Source organism: Choloepus didactylus, chromosome 1 (genome assembly GCF_015220235.1).
Source record: "Choloepus didactylus isolate mChoDid1 chromosome 1, mChoDid1.pri, whole genome shotgun sequence".
Taxonomy (NCBI): Eukaryota; Metazoa; Chordata; class Mammalia; order Pilosa; family Megalonychidae; genus Choloepus; species Choloepus didactylus.
Window position 1 is genome coordinate 111075472 of NC_051307.1, and position 15892 is coordinate 111091363.

At 44.1% G+C, this 15892-nt stretch overlaps 1 long non-coding RNA gene across 9 annotated transcripts in view; it reads right to left on the reverse strand.

Moving 5' to 3' along the window:
- Positions 1 to 15892, reverse strand: part of LOC119537368 — a 379219-nt gene that overhangs the window by 14754 nt on the left and 348573 nt on the right. The window lies entirely within an intron of this gene.

The following is a 15892-nucleotide window of genomic DNA, read 5'->3' on the forward strand; positions in this document are numbered from 1 at the left end:
GATTTGTTATGGTTAATAAACATTGATTGATTTTCTTTTAATTGATGCAGAGTCTCCACTTTGCCAGGTTTGTAACTAAATGTGAGAAGCAGTGTTTTTGGTGTCAGTCTGTTTCAGCCTCCAGTGGTATGAAGTAGTCTGCCCAAATGACTATAAGCTGTATAAGATAGGATGGCTGCCATTCTAGAAAGGGCTTAATCTGGTCTTTCTTTAACACTGCTCTAATGAAGTAAAAAGCAGCCTGTAAAAAATATGGAATTCGCTGGACACCCTGAACCACCACTTGACAATTGCTTTCAGCTTTAACATTTACACTTCCAGTGCTACCCCAAAGTTGACCTCCTAACTTGTCATTGCATTTGGGAAAAGATCAGGATTAATTCTGAAAATTTAACTCAAGACCCCAGAGAACACTGGAGAAAAGACTAAGTGGTAAGAATTTAAGGGAAAGAGAAAAAGTACTAGGTACGCTGAGGGGCCAAGGGCTTTATAAAGAAAAGGCTACTGTTTAGATAGTTATATGTGATTAGCAAGTGAGGGCAATAGTAGTTAGATAGTCCTTCACTCCCATCTAGAATTTCTAGGAAATTCTATGCCCTTTCAATAAGTTCCAATGGGAATTAGTTAAGGGAGGCACTTTTCGTGCTAACCACATGTTAAAATTTTAGAACAGAGAATGAAAAACCACCAAGGTTAAGTCTAAAGAACATTTGCTTGGCAACCCTTAGTCAAGGCTCCTGATGAGGTTCAGCTACCTAGGCTGGGTATGATTGTATATTTTTCTGTTTCTCCAAACAGTTTCAGACTCCCCTTGGCCTAGAAGTAGACTAATCCACCCAAAGGTGAAAAGAGCTGTTAAAGGAACCTTCTTAGTAGAAGAGAATTTTCAGATGTACATATATTTTTCTTTTCAGAATCAAGGATTAGAAACCAGGGAGCTGAGCAGAGAGAAGAAAGTGAGGAATTATAAGATTAAAGAATGAAAACTTTTCCTTTGGGTTTGTCCTTGAGCTCCACCCCCAGGACTACACAGGCTGTGCTCCAGCTGCAGTGCTGATGAAGGAAGAGCTGGTTGCCTGTCCCAGCTTCTTGGCCTGCCTTATGACTTTCCCAGAGTTATTCCTTCAGTCCAGGTGGACACAGCACCCCATTCTATATGCTATCCATTGTACTGTTCCTAACACGGTGCATCCTGGGGTGACTTGACCAGTGACAGCCTGCTGCCAAGATGCTGCCCCTAGAAAAGAGGCTCATTCTTTTGGCATCTTTCATAGGCCCCTTAGGAAATTGTTAAAGACAGAAATTTAGAAATTGAATTTTAATGACTGTCAGAAAGAGGAGTGAGGCACAGCAGCTGCTCCAGAGCAGCTGCCCCAGCTGCTCTAAGGGACAGGCCTGCCTCTTGGCCCCCATGCCTACTAGTCCAACAGGAGGAAGGAAGGAGAGGGACAAAAAGTTAAAGGTTGCAACTCTAGAATGAGGGCCCTGGACCCTGGCATTTGAGAGTCATTCATATACACAAACACAAAACAAAAAGCAAACAAAGCAAAATAAAAAATGTATTATGACTTCAGGGTTTCAGCTCCAGGGTGCTCAAGTGAATTGAAGGCCCTAGAACACAAATTCTTCTGAGTGATGAGGCCTGTGAGGGTGGGGGTAAGGGACGGAGGGGCGGATGATGGAGAGAACATGGAAGCCCATTGGGTGGTGCTGCTCACTTATAATAATCAGTCCGAGTAATGGGGCTGTGAAGGGTCCATGGGGAAGGACAGAGTTTTGGAGAAGAAACCAGTTTCTCCTCTGGATCTGGATGGCCTGGGGTGACTGCAGAGGAGTCAGTGCTCCTTTTCTTTCTTCTGCTTGTTGGGACTACGTCCAAAGGAAAAGCAAACCAAAGGATAAAGCTCTCTTGCCATAGGTCTCCTAATCCCAAAACTCGAGTGCGTGACAGTGAAACTTCATGAAAGGTTATTGCTAGTAACAGATTCAGAATGACAAATTGTCCACAGCCGCAGCTTCGACATGCTGAAATGCCTTTCAAGCAATAAACAAACAGAGAGGCAAAGAGGGCAGCCTGCGGGATGGGCAGGGTGTGCAGGCTGCTGTTTTCCGATTGTGCCCCTCCCCCCTTTCCCCTAACAAGGGAATGAGTTTAGCGCTGGGGCTGCAGGGTGCCTGCAGGCCAGCCCACTCTAGCTCTTGCTTTCTTCCTGTCGCTCACACAGACTGCTCAGGAGAAGCTTCTCTCTAGCCTCTCCTCCAATTAACCCTTCTAGGTATGTGTGTCTATGGTATCAAGCTCACGTGATTTACAGTCACATTTCCGGGGTATTCTTTTGTTTGAAATTCTGGGTCAGCAAGACCTTGGAACATGTCCGAATCTAATTACTTCTACATGCCTGTCTGAGGACAACTGTTACAGATTGTTGCTAAAGATAAATAATAATATTTTTACCTGTGAATGCATTTGAAGGATAGATGCATCTTAAATCATTTCAGAATTTAAGGTGTATCTGAAAAAGATCTTTCAAGGTGTTTGTAGGTTAGTGCTTCTATAAACACTCCCCACCCATACTCACAAGAGTGTCCTTTGACTTGTTTTTTAAGATTGAGATTTACTGTCTGTTTAAATTTAGAAGCAACTTTAGACACAAACATTTATCTAAGTATGCATTTATTATGTAAAAGAGTTTCTTGTGTGGTTTATCAAAAATAATAAAAAAAAAAACCCCATTCATAAGATTTCAAATTAAATTATCAGCCATAGCCCTCCTAGAAGGTTAATCTAGCTGCAAAAGTTTGAGTTCAAAATTTAATTCACTCTTCCACTTTCTCCAACTTGAATTTTGATTTCTATGTTAAATACGACACAGCACTTGGATTAAGGGTCTTCTTGTTAAACGGGCTTTTCTGATTTCTCTGAACTCTATATATGAGCTGCATTGTCACATAATCGATAGGAAAAACTCAGCTGTCACAGATCCTAAGCAACCCCTCGCCACAGAAATAACACGATCTGGCATTTCTGAGTTTGAAAATGTACTGTTCGGGTGACATGAGACTACCCAAGCAGTTTGAACGTTGTGGTCTCTATGAACTGCTGAGGACTGCCCTGCCTAAGATTGACAGACATATTGAGAACAGATTGTTCTGATTAGAGGCCAGGCGCTCCCTCTTTTCCTCCACAAACAAATATTGTGAGCTCCAGCATACTGGGATCTAGGATTCAAAGTTATGTTCAAGCTCATCTAGATTTGCCTACTCTCATAGAGTTTATAACACAATTTCAAGTTAGGTGCTTTCCTCCTGAAACCAACGAGTAATTTAGGTTTGGATTTCACGGTTGAAATCTGAAACTAAATGTCCAACAACTTCAAAACCTATCCTTTGCAGCCCTAGATCATTCCTGTCAACATTTCTGCAGTATATAAGTCCTTCAGCTCAAAAGTCGTTGATGGCATCTGATTATAAGTAACACAAACTCATAAAACTCCAGCAAGCTGTTTCTCTGCCTAAATGTCACTGACTCTTGTTGCACTCTTGGCCTCCTCTCTACAATCTGCCACACACAAATGCTGCCATATCATACGGGAACATGAAGAAGATATAAGCCATGTCAGTAACCTCTCCATTTTTGTATAGATATACTTGTCTGTTATTCTTAACTCAATGACTTGTTACACAGTGGGCATTTTTTTTTTTTAAGTGGCACTGGGTGGATTTACCATGGAATCTACCCTACTGGGTGGATTAGATTATGTGATAAACATGTTAATTTATCTCAGAAGAACCTTGCTAAGAAGAGTCTGACCTCAGCATACCATGAATCATTTACACACCAAAGGTGAAAGATAATCTCTGATTCATGAATTTGCTCTATCAGAGAGTCCCATATATTAAATATGACAGTTATTCTCTGCCTGCATGGACCCATATATACAAAGAAAAGTGCTAAGACAGTAACAAGCTAGGTGAAACAAATTAGGTTTATAATTTCAAAACATGGATGTGTAAAACTTGTCTTTTCTGAAACTAAGGCTGTTGGAGCCTGTGTTTCCCACACCTAACATCACTAAGAGCTTCTGGCTGCACTAAGAAACACCACATCTAATTAGTTCATTTGTCATCAGGGAACCACTGCATTAAGCTAGGTATTTTGCTACTACTTGACTCTGGAAGAAAATGGGACAACTTGGTTAGTAAAAAAAAGTTATCACTCAAGAGCCAACATTTCAAATCAGCCCCATTTAAAAAGATTTCAGAAGCCCCCAAATTATTCAAGCCCTTTCCTGGCACACTTGCTCTAGTCCCGACTGTTAACACAGTAGAGTTTATACGTTATCATAGTTCACAGACTTCTCCATAGCTGCAAGTCGACATTTGGAACCCATGTCATGAAGAACTGGTGAAAATCATCCAAGAACCAAGTCACTTATTTCTGATGCAACTGTCATTGTGGTAAGGACTAGGTGCACAATAACCAGGCTGGAAGTGATTGAGCTCTGCTGTCCATTAAGGACAATAATTGATGAAAAAAGTTCTCTTGTTCTTGGATACTTGATCAGTGTGTGAATTTACCTTACTTACAATTATGAGAAATAACTGAATCCCATCCCAGTCCCATACACTGATGAGACTTTTTACTTATTTTTAAAAATATGGTGCATTAAACTATTTTGTTCTTAAATCCCAAGGCATAAACCACACAAAATGAATCCCTCAAATTTGAGGATTTGCCTGAAATCTTAATCACACAATGCAGAGACATATGGTACATTGGATATAGGATTTTCACTGGGCAACCCCAGTGTATATGGCTCTAATGTTATAAATTGCTCATCCCTCTCTATGGCTGCATATTATCCTCCCACTCCTACCCCTTCCCAACTGGAAATATTTCTTTCCCTTAACCTATTTAACCTAAACAAATGTAGGGGTTGGAAACCACGAGCTGGAGCTGCTTATTTGCTATACTATGAAACACTTCTCTTTTTTCCTCTCCAGGGCACCAAGCAATGTGCTATGCTGCTACTCAACTAAGGTCTGAGAGAAAAGGTGGGGGTCGCAAGAGCATCTTAACCATCGCAACGGACTGGCTGCCAGAAACTGCTTTCTCACTCAGTTCCCTGTGCCCATTCTCAGCTTAATTTTACAAACATATCTGGGTCTCCATTTATCCGTTAAAATGGTCCAGAGTGTTTGCCAGGAGTATTGTGTCACCATTGCTGGTGCATTTGTCTCTTCTGTCTAATGTCTGTCATTACACAAAGCGCTCTAAAAAGCTAATTTCCAACCCTGAAAATATACCCTTACTACAGAAGTCATTACATTAGCATAACAAGCACAAAGTTCCAAGGTGGTAATTTGGTCATAGATCTGAAATTCTTCCTGTTCCACCAGATCAGTGTTGAGGTATGATGTTGCCCTGCCGCGACTAAGGTCAGCGGATCCCCTGCAAGAGGAACGTTCTGCTGGGGTGAACAGTTTGTTCTTGGGGGCTTAAAATGCGGTAAAGTTCTCAAGTTTCACCTGCCTGATTTGGGACATTCCTTAAAGAATCAAGATATCTCCATCTCTTTTTTCTTCCTCTTTCTGCATATCCTTCTTCAGTCCACCCTTTTCTCTCTTCTTGACCACCAAGAAAATATGTTTTAAAAGGCATTCCTTCCACAGGTATCTCATTACACATGGAGAAATATTAGGGCTTCTCTCAGGCACTTTTGGTCTTTTTGTTGGGGGGGCGGGGTTTGGGAAATTCGACCTCTGTCTGCCCTGCCAATTGTGGAGGTGCAGGTTAGTGGCGGCTCTGCTGCAGCAGGGATGGTCGTGGTGGTGAGGGTCAGTAAGGTTGTGATGTATTCAGATGTTAATTTACACCTAAAGAGACACAATGCAGTCACTCACTTGGGGGCCATGAGCGCTTCCTTGTGAAAGACGAAAGTTGAAATGGAGGAGAAAAGTAGTCTAAAAGTTATGGGACAGGAAGAAGGGATGGAGAATGAACAGCCTTGATGACTTACAGGAAATGTATTTAGCCACCGGTTGTAGATATTTTCTTTTTTCAGTGCAGTTTTAAGAGACAACGGAGAGGTGGCAATTTCCTCTTTACTAAATATTTGGAGATTGCTTATCGAATCCAAAATGGTGGAAGGATGAGGAATTATCCTCGTTTTTCTGCCATTGGAATGGTTTCCTCATTTCACATAGTCTTTTTGTTTAACAACTGCTTCCTACCTTGCTCAGTGGAATCCCAAAGTGACCCCGTGAATAACTAAGAGAGAAAAACCTTCTAACATTCCAACACTGCCTTTAACCTCAAATGATAGTAAAGGGTTCATTCAGACCCTAGAACCACTTCTGAAGCATTAATTAGACTGATGAAATCCATCGAAATGTATGGATTCAGCATAATCAAGTTTCTACTGCAGAGTATCGTTAAGGAATACGTGAGCAGCTGGGAGAATAGAAAGTACTGTTAGAGTTAAGTCATGCATGTAATTGAGTATATTTAACATAACCATTTTAATGATCAGTGATTAAAAGTGCATCTTACTTAAATGGTATATCCTCTGCAATTTGTTCATATCAACTCAATAATGTTCTAAAAAGAGAAAAGTAGGGATACAAATTTCTAAACAAGGTCTTTTTTGAATTTGGGTGGGAAAAAAAAGCATGAAAGTGAACTGGAAAAAAAACTTGGCTTTTGCATGCAAACAGCTACACCAGTGTAATATAAATTAATCACTGTTTTGGGTACCTTCTGTGCTTGGTTCATACAAACGATTAGGAATATGTAACAAGCGATTTTTTTCATCCCTCCAAAAGGATGTATTTCCTGAAAGATGCTTACTCTGGCAAGATTTCTTTCTTTCTTTTCTTTCTTTTTTAAGAAAGAGAGAGCTAGCACACATCTGCCCAAATCCTACTGATTTTAAGAGCTTCTCCTCAGAATCTGGGAAGTTCACATTTCCAATTCTTCTTCCAACCTGTTGGTTTGGCTTGTTTCAGGGGAATTTGTCTCTGTGAAAATAGCATTTGGAAGGAGGCAAAGCATGAAAAGGAGAGAGATTCATCCAGATATGACAGTCCAGAGCCACAAATGAGAGATGCCTACAAAGAGGAAATTAGCTGTTCAAATCGGCTGGGGGGGCCTAAACCAAAAGCCCACACATTTAGAAGCAGAGTCTGCTCTGCTCTATTCACTCGGATCTGGCTAGATAAATGGAGTCATTGTGGAACCATATACAAGCCAGTCCAATTCTTTTTGTTGTGATTTCTCAGCTTTTGTTCTCAAAACATGCAAATCATGATAACTTTGCCCAGGAAAGAGAGAGGTGGACCTAGCTCTACAGCTAGAGGTGTGCAAATCCCACTTCTACACATTTCTGCAGGTGCAGGTGCTAATAAAAGTGAGAGTTTAGGAGGGACAGTTTGTCCAATTCCCAAAACTTGCTTCTTGGGGCTTTTAAATCTCCCATCACCCCTACTCCCACTCCTGTAGAGATACCGAATCTTTTCACCCACTCAAAATTGGGTTTGCAGAATAGCACATATTAAATGTCTGGGAGTTGCATGGAAAATTTTTACAAACCTAAGAGTGAAAGGAAAGCACAAGCATGTAAAAGTATGTTGGTGCAAATTATTCTGCCTGCTGCAAACAAAACAAAAAATGTCTTAAGGAGAAATTCATTTGAAGCCACCCTTCCACCCAGGAGCACATCCTCCTTGGCTTGGAGGGACAGCTCTTGGGAAACCGGGTCTCTCAAGGAGTGCTGCCCCCAACATATAGTCTATAAATATATTGGAAGAGCCATGCCAGGGGTAGTCAGTGCAAGAGAATCTGGAGTCTTGAAAGCATCTTTTTCTTCTGGCTATGGTGGCACTTAAATGATAATGCAGGCAAGGAGCTGGGAGATTTATATCTTTTGGAAAGTAGGGCGAGCCAGATGGTAATAGCGTCATTAACACACAAACTTGGGATGTGCAAGTGAAGCTTGAAATTGGGAAAGAGATTGGGAGAACAAAGGGGGCTGCTGTTGAAAGGCTACCCCTCTTCTGCCGTCCAAAGCTAAGAGCCCCTGATACTGGAGTCTGCTCCTGACCAAAGATGGATAATAAATGACAGCTTTCCCCCTCCCCTGTTGTGACTTAGAAAGCACGGAGAACGAGAAAACTTTTGCAACAGGCAAATGCAGCACTTATTTATGTGTAACCCTTTGTAGTCTGAAGTGGTAGGAATGGGCCTTTAATTCAACTGTACTCCCACCCTCCACCCCCACCCTAGTTTGATAAGCTCTTGCAATTGCTGACATTTATTTTATGAAATCAAAGTGCCGCTTGTTGCAAGTTTCAGACAAACGTTAATTTTCCTCCCCATATGTAAACACTCTAAGTAAATATTAAATGTTGAACAGTACTACCTTTTTCATTTTGGTGAAGAGGGTTGGTGCCAAGGTGTTGAGGGGTGTGAAACTCCAGACTTTTACTCTGGAAAGTTTCAGTGCATAATTTAAACTCCCACTTGCCCAAATAGACTTAATTCAGAGAGGACAGAGAAGGCATAAAGACAAAAATTAACAATGGCCTTAATGACAATAACCGGTGTTTTTAATAAACACTCACACAAATATCTATAAGTAGGCAGAGTGATTTGGACCTGAAGAAAATGAAATTAATAACTTTGTTTTTTATTAACGCAATACATATATATACATATGTATGTATGTGTGGACATATATATATTTCGCTTTTGGGAATACAGCAAAGATAGCAGTCATTAAGTATCGAATGGCTTGGGTGATACCTGTTAGCGACTAGAAGTTGACAAGGTCTAAACTAAAATCGAACATTTTTCTCTTAAAAAAAAATAAATACTGGAGCTCTTTACAAGCCCCGAGGACTTACCCTCAAGGCATTATTCAGAGAAAAACTGAGACTGGCCGTTCGTCACAGGCAATTGTAAAGGGTTTCAAAGGGCCGATCAAACGATCGCCGGAGTAATCTACATTCAAATCCGGATGGTGGTGTTACGGCACACACCTGCGGGGTGTTTGCTATCCGTGCCCCTCGCCGAGCTACAAATCATCATTAAAGCGAGCTGCTTAAGCTTCTTCCCAGTTTCTAGACGAGAGTTACTTGGGACAGTTCACTTTGATATTGCTACACCTCGCAATTGACAAGCAAGGTATTTTGGAGCTCAAACTCGAGCCCACACCCTGGTGCGCTCCCCGAAGTGAGGGGGGGCTGGTGGTGGGAGAATTTGAGCAATTGTAAGGTCTGTTTCTCCAATTTCCTGAGTAGACTCACTACAAAATGTATAGGAAACCGGGTTACAAGCAGCCTTCAATTTTCTAGTGAAGGCTCTTCCAAAACTTCTTTACTATCTTTGCTACAACTTGTAACCAACCTCGACTACAGCCACAATCTCAGTTTCTCTCCTCCCCTCTCTTACGTATCCACACACTCGGGCCAGTACCCTCCTCCTTCGAGTTGGGATTCCATTTTTTCGACCCAGGTCGAGATCTAATTTGAAACTTTCACTTTTGGTTCATTCGTCTGGGATTATTTTGTCCACCCTGAGGTGCCCACACCTTGAGAGGAAAAAAAAAAAAAAATTGGAGTTCGGTAAAAAGAAAGGGACCTGAGGGTCGAATTGCTGAGGACCGGGAAAGGCGGCTTCTGACTGCTACCTGCTAAGCGTCTACAAGCCCTCAGCAATCCGTGTGCGATCCATTAAAAAAAAAAAAAAAAGTTAACTGTTGGTGATGCCAAGATCAACACTTGGAGCGAATGTATCAATAGACCAATTTTCTGCTCCTACCGCGAGCTTTTTCATGTTAATCCAGAGTGGAGGCGCCAGCGTAGCGCAAGACGCAACAGCACGCAGGCGTCGGGAAAAAAGAGGGCGCTAGATGCGGAGGCGCAAATATGGAAATTAACTGATTAGGAAGGGGTGTGGTTACCGCGAAGCCCCCTCCTCCATCCCCTCTTTCCTCGCTTGCTGCCACTGTCCTGGCTTGCTAAATATGAGATTACAAACAAACAAATAAAACAGAAGCTGACTGCGCAGTCCAAGATCAAAAGCACCCCAGATAACGCGCTTCTCTCAGCGCTGCGGCCAGATCTGCCGCGCGGCGCCGTCCCCTGAAGCCAGCCGGTGGCTTCAGCGCCCCCTCCACGCCAGCTTCGGCTTACGCGGCTCTGAAAGGCAGGGCAGGGCCCACGGTGGCTTTTCGAAGGCACAGCACGTGGCCCTGACACCCCGTTTGGTGTACGTTTTAAAGCATCAGACAAACGCTTTCACAAAAATTGTTACCATCCGAGGGCCTCTGCTGATCTCCGAGGTCCTCTCCTAGAGGCTGCCAGGGGTGAGGGTGGGTGGGTGTTCCCTTTGGGAGAAAGAAAACCCAAACTAGAAGTTAGCACCCTGAGCGCGGGTGGAAGTGTTGGGGGGTGGGAAGTAACTGGATGGGGCCAGGAGTGAGCGCCGGAGTCTATTTGAGGGTTAAAGACCTGGATTGAAATATTATTAACCAGAGACCAGGTTTCCAAGAAGGAGCACGAGGACGGTGGATAACTTGGGGTGCATAGTTTTGTGCCGAAACCAAATTTTTGGATGGCGGGGAGTAGGTATGGGGGAGGCGAGGTACAAGAAATAAGCGACACGCAGAAATCTTACACACCCCTGCAGCCTCGTCCCCATGTCCTCAAAGCTTGCCTCTGTGGAGGAATGGGGGGGGGTGGGGAGAGGGGGGGAATGGTACTTTTATGGTTTTCCTTCCTAGGTGGCCCGTCTCTCCGTCCCTGCTCCCTGTCCCGCGCTCCCCCAGCTGCGGGACCCTGGGAGGAAGGCCACTGAGTCCCCTCGCCTCCCTCTGCCCGCAGGCCACCGAGCCTCAAAGCACGCATTGTTTAGCGGGGGCGGGGTGGACAGCGGGCCCATGGAGAAGAATAACCCTGAGCCCAACTCCTGTTAGGAAAAGTTTCCCAAACGCGCTCCTTGTGGTAAAACACTACTTTTGGCTGAGGGGGAGGGTGTGAGCTTTGAAAATCCACTGCCTTCGCGCAATTCCTCAACTCTTCCACTTTTTAGTTTCTCAGAAAAGGGGAGACGGTTGGGAAGAAACTGGAGGGTGGAACGGAGGGTCGAAAATATGAACATGATTTCAAAACGATCAATATGATGGTTTTAAAATGCGCGTTGCAAAGAGAGAAGGGGATGTCTCCACCCAGGTCGGGCTGGGGACAGCTGCACTGGCGGTGCACCGCGGCTGAGGGGAGAAGGGGCCCGCCCCGAGGGCGCGTGTGCAGGCGAAGCATTTCGCACCTCCTGTTTATCTTATAAGCAGGAGGAGGCGGGGGGTGGCTGGGGAGCGAATTGTTCTGCCTCCCGACTGGCGGGAGAAGTTGAATAAAATGGAGAGGCGGGCACACGCAAAAACAAAAAGTGCTGAAGACTCTGAGTCTCTCTCCTTGACCCGAATTCTCCAGATGGTGGGGATCTCCATTTGCGAAGGACTCCGAGGTCTTGAAGACCCCATAGCCAGCAGTCATACAGCGATGGCAGAAGCCATGACAGAGTACCTTTAGAACAGGAACTTTGGGGAAGGCGTTGGGGGTGAGGGGCTCAAGATTGATTAATCTTTCATTCGATCAGTGGGGACCCATTCCTTCCTAGGGTTGTCGTCTGTATTTGCGGGGTCTCGGTTTCGTCTGCTCTTCCAGGCATTTGCAAATTAATAGCTCATGCCCCTTGCAAAACTCTGCCTGAAACAAGTGCATTCCAAGACGTTGGAATGATGAATCCCAGTGAAAAATAAAAAAAAATCCAAAATAAGATAAAAAAAAGGACCAGGCCGGTGCTTTCGGTGTCCAAAAACCAAAATGACCCCGAAGGGGCGCATAAATGGTTGTGGCCATTTCGGAGCAGGCTAATTTGGTGTGTGGACTCAATACCTTAATGCTAAATCGGCAATATAAAGGCCTGAAGAGCAAGCCTGATAAAAGCTCTAATTGCTACTGGAAAATTTAGGTGGTTGCTAGGATCTGAGGACCACCACCACTACAAAAAACTCCAATAGAGTGTTCGGGCTGTGCGTATGGGGGGGTGGGGGTAAAGCCTGCCCCCGCGAATAGTGCCCACATCTGCTGGAACTTCCATATCTAAACTGTTCATTTATGGGAGCCAACTTATGAAATCTCGACAATTAGATCTTCATTGTTCTTCCTCCACAACACTGTCTAGAAAGAAAAGGTCTTCTCGGTCGGGGCCAATCCAACGAAGCGTTTGACGTTATTAAATAATAAAGCGATTGTGATTTACATTGTTGTTCAGAAAAAAAGGCCAATTATCCACTGTTATGTTGCCATAAAGATCATATTAACTCGAATTAGTAATCAAACAATATGCGAGCGTTTAAAAAAGTACAGCCGAACTGGATGACAGCTACCGCGACGTCTTCACTTTCACCAGCTAACCCACCCGCGCCGGCAGCCGGAGCGAGCGAGTCAGACGCTGCAGACCCGAAAGGAGGGAGAGAGCAGCGAAGCGGTGATTAACGGTCTCCAGTGTTAATTATTCTCAATTAATCCCAAACAGTGCAAAGCTTTCCTGGTTCCCTGGAACTTCCCTGGTTCGGGACATTCTGAGAATTCCGCCTTTCTGGGAGGGGTTTATAAAAAATCCGGAAGAGGCGATTTTGATACAAGTGTCCTTGTCAGCGAAGGAGCTAGGGGTGTAAGTGTGCGTACGAATGTTGTGCGTGGTGTGTTGTGCGTGAAGTTCGCTGCTTTTCCAGAACCTGGCGTACACCCGGGGGCCGATGCCCAGAGCGGGCAGGAACCGCAGCAACTCTCTCAGTGAAGTTTGCATCTTCTCGACTCAAATCACTCTCTCTCTCTCCCTCTATTATTAGGTTTATAACTCTTTGCCCACTTAAATTTGTGCAGCCAACCAAGGAAATCTAAATAGGTTTGAGTATCCCCTTGGGTACAGAATGGGGGCTTTAATAAGAAAGATTAATTGTGGGTGTGTACCTGCCGGAAGACGCCACAGTTATCAAGTAGCGGCAGGTCGAGGAGCGTGAGAGGCCTTTCGTCCTAGGCCCAGGCTTTAGTAGGCGCCATAGGCATACCTAACGCGGGCTAACCGGCGACTCGTTGTAGTCACAAGCAAAGACCTGCACAACACTCTTACCTATCTCTTTTTTGTATTATTTGAAGTTTTAAAGAATTTGGCCCTTATTCGGCCTGGACACCAAATCTCCTTGCCCGGGCGCCCCGCCCCGCCCCGTTGAGCAGAACCGGACTAGACCCCCACCCCCCGATTCCCCCCCGCCACGCCGCTGGGGATGGGAGTGGGGGGAGTGGTGCGGCCGCTGCCCTGAATGGCCAGTAGAGCTCTGCCTATATCGCCCCCCACCCTACCCCACCCTACCCCGCTGAACGATATTTAGGTGAAAGATTAAAAACATTTTGCTCCGAGGTCTAGGAATTGATGTTTTTGTTGCCACGATGAAAAACATATATGGTTACATGTTTTCTTATAAGCAAACAGGCAGCAATTTTCCTCCGCGCGACGCTTCAGCAAGTCCAGTACAGGGGGAAATCAGCTAGTGGAAGGGCCACGGCGATCTCGCCTCGCGCGGCGGCGGCTCCCGGGAACGGTCCTTAGCGGGGGAACTCTTGTCTCCCGCGAGACTCCTTCCTCACCCCTCCCTCTTTCGGCTAAAACGTTCAGAGCCCCGTCTAAGAAGTGGAGAGGGGGGTAGGAGCTGAGAAGAGTAGGGACAGGGTGGGGGTGGCGGAAGGAGAATGACTAGAATAGTTTCTCTTGGAGCGTCCCCTCCCAGAATAATTCCGTTTAAAATTTGAGGCACCAAGGGGGATCTCACAGGCCTGGGTTTAAACAAATAAACGTAAAACGAAATCTTCGGAAAGTCCGGTCTTTGCAGCGGCGAGGCAACCAAAAGGTGGTAGCATCTTTGTCGAGAGTTTTAAACAGTTGCTGCCTTTCTTTCCTAAGCCCCCTTCTCCTTCTCCCTTCCCCTCTCCCCAGTAAAACCAATTCAAAAGAGGACAGGACTCCACTTCACAAGATTAATGTGCGTTCATTTGCAGGATTAACCCTCTCACGCAGCATAATAAAATACTAGAGTTCCTTTTAAATTTAAATAAATACGCAAAATTCGTGCCTTCTCCTTTCCTGTTTGATCTCCCTCCGGATTTCGGGAAACAGTGCTTTGCAACCTAAGTAGTCTTAGCAGAACTTTTAACTCGGAGTTTTCAGATCATCTGGTATTGGGAAAGTGTGGAGAGACCAGCTTACTTTTAGAATCTATAGCTATACATTTTGGTTTGGAACTCACTATTAAAAATGTATTTGTTCTCCTCAGGGCTCAGCAGATTTCAGTGTTGGTCACAGGAGCCACAAAATGCTCATTAAAGGAACCTAACCAAGGCTACTGTATGGCCACTTTGTGAACTCAGAACTATGGATGGGGGGAAAAAGTATGAAAGTGTGAGTTGATGTCACGCTGGCTGTCAGTGTGTGGTCTATTGTGGAGAATGGTGCTTTTTGACTGAACAGAGGGAGCCCCCCTCCCCCCTTCCCCAGCTCTACTGCACCTGCACTGGATGAGGGAGTCCCTGCCATTCAGCCCATCGCAGATTGTTCAAACAGAAGACATCTCTGACAGCACTCAATTCATTACATTTCTTCCTGCTTTTCAAACCAACACACACACACAAAATGAGTATTGCCAGCTAGTGACAGCCAAAAAAAAAAAAAAAAAAATCTTAAAATACTTTATATGCAGCTAATTTGGAAGCCCATACAACTCACCATGAAATATTTTGTGCCCTTAACTTGTGAGGCTCCTTGAAAAAAAAAAAATCACCTGATTTTTCCTATTGAAAACATACCTCCATAGTTTACACGGGTTTAGCAAGTTTGTAGAAAGACACTGCAGCATGGGGCAGAGAGAAGTTTGCATTGGCATGAAAGCAGAAACGTGCAAAAGAGAAAAGCCCCTGATTCATATGATCAGAAGGGCCGGTTTGAAGTGCATTCATAATTTATGCCTGTGAACCAGCTTGCTAATAGAAGTGGGGTACCCAAGAGCCAGGAGCAGTGAGGGAAGCAGGAGTGGGTGGTAAAGGAAGCATCAAGGCTGAAGTGTGAACTAAACATTTAAATCAATTTCCTAACAATGAAGTCTTCTCCCATATGCTCAGGTTTATTTTGCCATCTTGGATTCCAAGATTTTTTTTTTTTTCACCATTTCACAAAGCCGATGAGAGAGTGTTTAGAAAACTGATGAGAGAGTGTTAGTCTAGTTTAACAGAAGTTGGGGTAAACAAAATCTCACAGGGAAACTTGATTTTAAGATATTTTCCTTGGAGATGTGAGGAAAATGGAAAAAAGAGGAGGACCTTGAGCAGAGGGAGGAGACAGGTTTGTCACTTAATATTTCATACTGATTAAACTGTAATGTTATGCAATATTCTGGATTTGAGATGTTAAATGTGATAGGCAAATCTATCTGGATGTGAGTTGATACTAAATTTACTGGATGCAAAACATTGGCTATTTCTCATCAAATCTTTACTCGGTCAGATCCTGAACTAATATCAGAGCATAAGATCCAAATTCCACTTTCCCACTGGAGAGTGTATTCAATTAATCAAATTGATTTGAAAGTTGTAAGGAAAACCTAGGGAGCGCCTACCTTCTACCAACAAATAATTCCATCCACATTATACAGATTCCACCTACCAAGTCTCCGTTCAAAGGAGTTCTCTCAGCAACATTTTGTTGGATTCTAAAGACTGGGTTTTAAAGCTATACAAATTATTAGGAGTGGATGGGGAAGGGGATAATGGAAAATGTAAA